This window comes from Ursus americanus, chromosome 30 (genome assembly GCF_024610735.1).
Source record: "Ursus americanus isolate L20-20 chromosome 30, mUrsAme1.1.p, whole genome shotgun sequence".
NCBI classification, from domain to species: domain Eukaryota; kingdom Metazoa; phylum Chordata; class Mammalia; order Carnivora; family Ursidae; genus Ursus; species Ursus americanus.
The window spans coordinates 9,191,484-9,200,353 of NC_142156.1; the positions used below are offsets into that span (position 1 = coordinate 9,191,484).

General features: G+C 50.6%; 1 long non-coding RNA gene across 1 annotated transcript; it reads left to right on the plus strand.

Annotated features, from left to right (window-relative positions):
* Positions 1-7,001: 7,001 nt before the first annotated feature.
* LOC123788261 (uncharacterized) lies at positions 7,002-8,578 on the plus strand. The gene is made up of 3 exons (XR_006778462.2): positions 7,002-7,132; positions 7,977-8,083; positions 8,249-8,578. It is a non-coding gene; the product is annotated as an uncharacterized LOC123788261 (long non-coding RNA).
* Positions 8,579-8,870: the final 292 nt, after the last annotated feature.

Genomic DNA, 8,870 nt, shown 5'->3' on the forward strand with positions numbered 1-8,870 from the left:
GTCTCTGCGCTCAGTGCAGTCTGCTCGAGATTCTCTCTCTCCCTCCCCCTTTGCCCTCCCCCCACTCACGCTCTGTAAGTAAATAAATAAAATCTTAAAAGAAAAAAGAGCTGAAGAGGTAGCTAGAGCAAAGGGGCTGAAGGGGATTGTCCTCTTCATCTCTGAGCGAGGTGAGGGAGCTTCAGAGGCAAGAGCGAGCTTCTGAGTTGAATCAGGCCAGGATCCCAGTGCACCTGGAGTGGGATGAAGCAAGAAATCCCTCAGGGTGGCCAGGCTAGGACCACGGCTGGCCCTCCCACCTGTTCTCCCTGCTGCCATTCTTGGAGTGTTCTTTCCCAATCTCAGGGAGATCACCGAAAAATAGAACTTGGATCCTGTTGCTCCCCCTCATGGCTGTCTGTGGCTAGAAGCACTAAGTCCAAGTTCCTTTTATTCTCAAATGTCCCTGCTGACCCCTGCTGACCTTATCTCTGATCTCATGCCACGCAGGGGCCCCCCTGTGTTTCAGCACACATACTGCGCACCAGCCTCCTAATTGTATCTGTTCTCTTCCTTGTGTGGGCCTCACTCCTTCCCACCCCAGGGCCTTTGCACCTGCTCTTCCCTGTGCCCAAAGTGCTTTTTCTCCTGGCTGCCTCCCTGTCACCGTTCTAGTCTCAGCTCCGCTCCTCAGATAGGTCTGCTCTGATTTCTCCCATGTTTCCTTCACATCTAAGTGCCTTCTACAATCTACCTTTTTTCCCGGGTTTTCTTGCTTATCTCTTTTATCTTTATTTTAGAATTCAAGTTCCATGGGAGTAGGGACTTTGTCTAATTCACCGCTCAGTGTTTGTCACTGTGGGTTCTCAGTAAATCTCAAATAATGAATGGATCGGATTGGAAGTAGGAAAACGGAGGCGTCTGGACCGAATCTGAGGTGTTCTAAAGCCAGGGCCCTTCAGCTTCGCAGTGAGCCTGTCGCCTGCGGCCGAGGCTCCCGGGCGCGCACACCTCCTGCCTTTTCCCTGCATGGCTCCTGCCAATAAACAGCTCACTTCTCCTTTCGGACCGGCTGTGCTGGGGGCTCACCCCGCATCTAGTCCCCCCTCAACAACAACACACGCGCGCCTACGGAAATGCTGGATCCCACCGCGGAGCGTACGACGCGATGAATAAAAGCACAGCCTCCCAGAGCGATCTCTACGCCATTTAGATCCGAGCTCCGCCATTGGATGGCTGTCCGAGCTTGGACACATCTGTTTGCCTCGCAAAGCCTCAGTTTCTTCATCAAGAAAACGGGGCCAATAATGGTACCTGCCTCACAAGGTGACAGGAAGGAAAAGATGAGATGATCTAGTCAAAGGGCTCCGCAGAGACTGACAAGGTCAAGGGGCAAGCCGTTCAGGCAGGAGGTGACCAAGCAGCCTGGGACCGGATTGGGAGCGTGGGGCCAGTTACCTCCGGTTTGCACGTGCTCGAACGTAGCTGGCACGATGCCCTCCCAGGCAGAGAGCTCGCACGGGCGGAGATTTGAAAAGCTCTGGCCACCAGCATCAGCTCCGGTCTTTTGACGATTTGTGCATTGCACTCGTGCAGGGGTACAGAGCTCATTCCCAGAAGCGAGGCTTAGTTCTTGATCCAAATGTTGATTCCTTTACTGTGTCTCCCAAGAACCTGGAGACGAAAAGCGAAGCGAGAGAATGGAATAGAGAAGAGCAAGGAACATTTTGCCCAGTGCTTTCAGGCCGTTGATCCGTGCTGGCCCCAGAGAGTGAATGAGTAAACGTGGCTCTTTCTCCATTCCTGCTGTATTTGAGTGAGGTGGCTAGCCCACATTCTGGGTTTGCAAAAAGCATGTCCTTTTATTAGGAGAAATGTAGCTTCCCTGACTCCCGATGAATAGACGGTGAATAGATATTAAAGAACAATGATAGAAGGTACGCCAACTGTGAGTTTGCCTGGGGAACCTGTGGTCTCAGGTTCAGGGTCAGGCTCAGGGTGTCTGGATGACTCTGAGCTTCTCTTATTACACTGGCAGTGGGGGTGGCTATTTGGTGGGTGAACACCCCCTCCCACTGGAGTCATGCTCTTTTTTAATGTATATTTATTTTGAGAGAGAGAGCGCATGCACGGGAGGGAGAGAGGTGGGGGTGGAGGGGCAGAGTAAGAGGGAGAGAGAATCTCAAGCAGATTCCCTGCTGACCAAGGAGCCCAATGTGGGGCTCGATCCCACGACCCTGAGATCATGACCTGAGCCAAAATCAAGAGTCAGACGCTGGACTGATTGAGCCACCCAGGTGCCCCCAGCTCTGTCTTTAAAAGGAATAAGTCATGTGTCCGAAGATGCCATTTTTTCAGCCCCTGGGGTCCAATGGGGAGGAACACAACAGAAGCCCAGAGTCCCAGGGCTACTGCTGAGGAAGCAAGCCCACCACGTTTTCAAGATGGAAATGTGGCTGTTGTGAACCAGAACTTTGCGTGACATGGGACGGAGAACCTTCTTCTCCCAGCTCCAGGCTCGCCGCCCTTCTCCAGGGCATCCGCAACATTGGTCCCAATTGCTATGGAAAACTTGATTTCTAACCCAGAAAATCCCTGACTAATCATAAGGTCCAGGAATTAGAGATTCTGATTAATTGAATTTTCCAGTTAACTGAATGTTAATCAGAAAATCTTTTGCATTTTAACCCCTCTGGCTGTTACCTTTGACTAAGTTTGGTGGTTCCCTCTTGTTCTGAATCCTGGCTCTTAACACTGCCGAGCGGTGTAGCCTGGGGCAAGTTACCTAATGTCTCCGTGATCTATTTCCACAGAACCAATGACTTCAAATGTAGCAACTTAAAGTAACACACAAGATCTTGTGATTTCCATGAGTCACTCGTCCAGGCATGGCTCAGTGGGGTCTTCTCTTCAGGGTCCCACAGGCTGCATTCAAGGTGTCAGTGAGCTCCTTGCTGGAACGTGGTAGAGACTTACTTAAATTACCGTGTTTCGTGTTCACAGCGGTCCTCTGAAGCACATGCAATCATGATTCCCACTTCGCAGATGAGGAAACTGAGGCTTGACACGGTGCTGTGATAGGTATCGGGACTCCTATCCAGCATGTGCAAGTGCCCCCATCAAAGCCAGGCTGGTCTGGCTTCAAAGCCCACGTGCATAACCAGTCCAAGATGTTGCCTCCTGCTGGCCGAGTCGTATTAAAAATTGGTTGAGCTTTATTGTGTCTTTTTCAAATTTGAGAGTCTATTTCTTGCCCACTGGATCTAAAAGTTCTTGGGAAAAGGAGCCATGTCTTGGTCATATGTGTCCCAAGTCCCCATCGCAAGCCTGGGCATATAACGAGTCATTATTCCACGCTTGCTAAATGGGTGGAGAGTGTGGTATGGCCCTGGTGTAGCCTGGCCCTTTGGTGTTATCCCATGTTGGCTGTCTGATGCCCCATCCACACATTTGCCAATAGTGCACGTACGTATAATGTTAATGACTATTTTATTATTTGAATGTTTTCAGTGTCATTAATTTTTAAAATTAAATTCTCTCCGAATTGCCCGGTTTGAGGACGCCATCTATTTCCCGAAGAAGATGTCAATCCATCGTGTAATGAGTCAGTGTTCACTGAGAGCCTCCTCTGGGGCTGGCTTGTGATGAGTAAGAATCAGACTGGCGAAAATAACACGCTCCTCTTGCTAAGCTCATGCTGTGTTCTGTGCACGGGGCTAATTCATCTCTTATGCGTTATCTGATGAAATGATCACAACCACCCAAGGTAGGGGCTTCTATTATTATCCCCAAATAAGAGTACTTAGGCTCCAAGTGGTGGAGTGACGTACCCGAGGTGACCCAACGTGACTATGCGTAAAGGTGAAAGGGGCAGGATTCAACCCTGGGTCCTCCTGACTCCACGGCCTCTCAACCACTGTGCTCGGTAGCCTCACAGTGCAGTAAAACAAACGCCTTGCAAACTCTGACTCCTCTCATCTTCATCTCTGCAATTGGTTCAGTGAGTTGCCCATTGTACAGATGAGAAGACTGAGTGTCGGGGAATGGAGCCCAATGCCCCCAGAGAACCGCAGGTAGGAAATTGCAAGGTTGACTGACAAATCCAGTTCTACCCCACTCCAAAACTTGCTCTCTTCCCGCTGGGCCTCCCCGCCCATCAGATCTACTCTCTCGGCCACACTGTGTCCCATGTGGACCCCAGGGGAAGCTCTGGGCGGCTCTGACCACAGCCCGCCGGACAGAGGTGGGTGTCTTGCACCCTCTGCTTTATCTCTTAAGTAGCCTGGCCTCTCTCCAGGCCCAGCAAGCTCTCTGCTCCCATGTCAACTGTTTTTCGGGGCCTCCTGTCACCCGTGTTTTATAGCCTCCTTGGTGAAGAACAAATCCGTATTGATTTCAGAACAACTCAGGCTGTAAATTACAGGTCATGACTGGCTTGGTCACCCCAAAATGAAAATCTATCCACTGCACCAGGGGTCTAAATCTAATCATCGTCCCGGGAAACCCATTGGCAGGGTAGCCTGGTGCCTATGGAGAAAGGAACGCTTCAGATGCCCTGGAGCAACCTGCAAAAATACATACCGTGTAATTTAGAGCTGGCCCCGGTCTTTGTCTGGCAGACTGAAGTCTCGCAGCTTGCTTTGGTCGTCACATTAAATATGAGAAGTGACCTTGAGCCATTTCTGTTATTAATAATAGTAGTAATAACGACAATGATCAGATAACTAGCTAATAGTCACTGACGGTTTGCCTGCAGTCTTTCATCCTGAAGCCTCGGAGCGGGCCTGTAGCTCCCTGGCCGTGGGATTCTGGGCCACTCACTTCGCTTCTCTGTGCCTCTGTTTCCTCAGCTGTAAACTGAAGGATAGAAGCAACGCATGGCTCATCACATGGAGGGAAAGGTTAAATACAGTAATTTATGCAAATGGCTAAGATCAGAAGCAAGGTGTATTCTTACAGTCATTATTCACGAAGAAACAGAAGCTCAGAGATGTTAAGAGACTTTCCCGAGGTCACACAGCTAACAGGGTCAAAGGACTTGAGTGCTCGGATCAAATCGCGCTGACCAGCGGCTGCTGCGCCGGTTACGTGGGGTTTGTGCTCCTGGGTTGCCACAGTCCCCACCGGTCCCTGCTGCCCTGCACCCGGCCCACCTCTCCCACGAGGCCTGCCTGGCCTCTGCAGACATCAGCGACTGTGAGGTGCATTAGGACAGTCAAATCCCGTATCGAATCCTGGAGAGCCGTACCATTGTCACCCCCAGTTTACAGAAGCAGAAACAAGGTCAAGGAGACAGAGACTTGCCCAAGGTCACACAGTCAGCAAGGGTCAGAGCTGGGATTTGAGCGCAAGCCTGCTCACTCCCAGAGCCGGCCTTCTTTGTGCCTTGTGGAGCTTCCTTCCTGGGCTCCCAGGCTAGACGGAACCCTCCAAGCTCAGACCGGAAAGGGAAATCGGTGTCACTCTCTCCCACGGAGGCAGGAATGTGAAAAGAGAGGGTGCTAGCGTGGCTCCCCGGTCTCACAGACTCTCCTGCAGCTCCTGTGTGAGGACAAAGGGGCTAATGGCTCTGTCGGTGCGCAAGACCCTTCCCTGAGGGAGCACAGAGCTTACACTTGTCCCTGCTGTGTGACTGTCACAGAAAGGGCTCCCATGTTCAGCTGACTGTCCTTTTTCATTCTTCAGACCTCCCAGAAAAGCCAGACGCAAGGAGAGGCTGTGGCTGGCGGCGACCTGACACCCAGCCCGGGCCCCAGTGGGCGACCATGCCAAGGCCCCACTGCCCTGTCAGCCCTTTTGAAGAGACAGCTTGTCCCCTTGTCCCCCCGCCCCAAGAAAGCAGCCCTTGGGAACTTGGGGGAGGGGGTGAGGGGTGGCGAGGGAGAGAGATTTCATTTTCTCTCCTCTTCTGGAGCTGACAGCTCGGACAGTAGCTTCCGAGGAACAAACTTTATTCTCCGGGAGACAGACAGGCTGAGCTTTATATCATTCCATGAATATTTATGGCTTTTCTCCCTGCTTCTGCCTCAGCCTTGGCCGGGGCACAAGGTGCCCACCCACAGCCAGCCCTCTGAGCCTCGTTACGGCTGCGCGGAGGCGGCTTGTCTGCGGCCCGGACGAAGAGCCACTGGGTGGCGCTGTTACCTCGTGAATAACGACGAGGAGCCCTCCCAGCCACTGGAGCTCCTGGGGTCCGCTGAGTGAGGGATCCACGGGGTCAGATCGCTCAATCCTCCCAACCATCCTTGGAAGGAGGTGGGGAGGCACAGAGACGCCAGGTTGCTTACCCAAGGTCACACAGCCAGGAGGTAATGGACACAAGACTCAAATGCGTAAACCAGTGGCAGACGTTACCAACTGTCACCCCCAAGCAAATGTTTTTTCTATTTTGGTTATTAAGGACAAGATAACCAATAACAGACACACAGCCACGTCTCTATCATTTCATAAAAGGAAGACCAGCTTTACGCATAAAGAGTAGGAAGGACATAACTTGGGGGGAAAAATAACCAAGCCTTTCCCAATGGACCCATAAATGGAACACGGGGTCCTGGTGGGGGGTGGGGGGAGGATCAGTGAAAGGTTTTCAGTCCCTCGCTCTGGAGGAGAGAGTCTGGACATCATATCTGCATTTTAAAGATTCACCCCTTGGCTATAGTGTGGATAAGGGGCCAGAGGCTGCGGTGGTTGGGGGGAGAGAGATGAGGAGCCCGCTGGAAGATGCCATCCAGTCACAGCGACCAGGACCAACACTGGAACCAAGGGTCAAATTATTGAGGATCCTGACAAGAGGTAGCTCACCCGGAATGGAAAAGAGTCAGTTCTCTTTTAACGTGCGGTATCAGGCGAGCTGGTGGGCAACTCCCTTCCCATTTGCAAGGGTCTGACCAGCCTGTACCATTTTAAGTAGAAAGATCAACTTGCTGTCCGGTTTGCCCAGGACCTGGGTACTGAAAGTCCCAAGCAGGGAAAACTCCTCCCCTTGTCCCTGCTCGGGGCAAACTGGGGACAGGTTTGTTGGGTCAGTCAGGGTACGTGGGCGCCTTGCTCTGTGTACCGTTTCATCAAATTGTGCAACATTAATGAGCGGAACCTGAGATTTTGCCTTTACTGTAGCATTTCTTAAAACTACGTGCTCTGTGTAACGACTGGGGTAAGTAGTCTTACGAGCAAGGTGCTTGGCGTTAGAAGCTTTTCTGTGGTAGACGATAGGCTTTTCTGTAAAGTGGGCGTAGAGTGTTGGATTCGCCAAATGTTCTTTTTTTTTTTTTTTAAAGATTTTTTTTATTTATTTGACAGAGATAGAGACAGGCAGCGAGAGAGGGAACACAAGCAGGGGGAGTGGGAGAGGAAGAAGCAGGCTCATAGCAGAGGAGCCTGATGTGGGGCTTGATCCCAGAACACCGGGATCACGCCCTGAGCCGAAGGCAAACGCCTAACCGCTGTGCCACCCAGGCGCCCCTGATTCGCCAAATGTTCTGATTAATATTTATATCACGCTCGTAAAGGAATCCTATGTGTTATAGTATTATACTACAATAAAAATGCACTTTTTAAATTTTTTAAATTTTTATTTTTTTAAGTACTCAGCAAAGCCTTGCGATTACATGCTTGAGCTGGAATACCGGGCTGCCCGGGGTTCAGATTCCACCTCTGTCGTTTCTAAGTCTCTTGACCTTGGGCTTGTCACTTAGCCTCTCTGTGTCTTGTTTTTCTCGTACGTACAGCAGATAGCAATGATATCTGCCTCTTAGGGTTAATGCTGAGAGGAGACATGTGAAGTGCTGGGGACCGTGCTGGGCATACACTAAGCACTCAATAAATGCTACTGTAAGGTATGAGTTAAGGAACTGTGAAGAGGGAATTGTGTGGAATTGATTATACCCAAGCTGCCTGTCCTTTAGCCATCGGTCACATAAGGTTAATGAGCATTTAAAGTCTAAGGTGTTTTCTAGCTTTTTGTTTTTTGTGTGGTTTTTGTTTTCTGTTTTTAACAGGAAGTGTAGAAAACTGCCTTTATTCTATTAGTAGAACCGATGACTCCTCTGGGAGGGACCCTGGATACATTGAACTAGAGCCGGACCCTGCAACCAGGTTAAGACAGGTGAGGCCACCTTCGGGGGTGTCTAAGTGTCTCGGGCATCAAACCAAATTCTTATTTATTTAGCCCAGCTCTGGGGAGGGGGTGAATTGAGATGTGCTATATTGTAAAATATTCTTTGGAGATTTCTTTTTTTTTTTTTTAAGATTTTATTTATTTATTCGACAGAGATAGAGACAGCCAGCGAGAGAGGGAACACAGCAGGGGGAGTGGGAGAGGAAGAAGCAGGCTCCCAGCGGAGGAACCGATGCGGAGCTCAATCCCAGAACGCCGGGATCACGCCCTGAGCCGAAGGCAGACGCTTAACCGCTGTGCCACCCAGGCGCCCCCTTTGGAGATTTCTTAAGAAGAAAGAATGTAAAATCTCTCCTTGCTAACTTTTTTTTTAAAAAGATTTTATTTATTTATTCGACAGAGATAGAGACAGCCAGTGAGAGAGGGAACACAAGCAGGGGGAGTGGGAGAGGCAGAAGCAGGCTCTTAGTGGAGGAGCCTGATGTGGGGTTCGATCCCATAACACTGGGATCATGCCCTGAGGCGAAGGCAGACGCCCAACCGCTGTGCCACCCAGGCGCCCCTAATTAATTAAAATCTTAAAAAAAAAAACAAGAAGAAGACAAAGTTAATTGGTGAAAAGAGCCTGACACACACTGAGTGCTCATCGAGCCGTAGCTGTACGAGTCAATATTGTCACCGTAACATCAACGAGCCCAGGTAGACCCATGGATCCCCACTCGCCTTCTGGAGAACAGGGAGGACTCAGCAGATGGGCTCTCTGCCTCGTCCACAC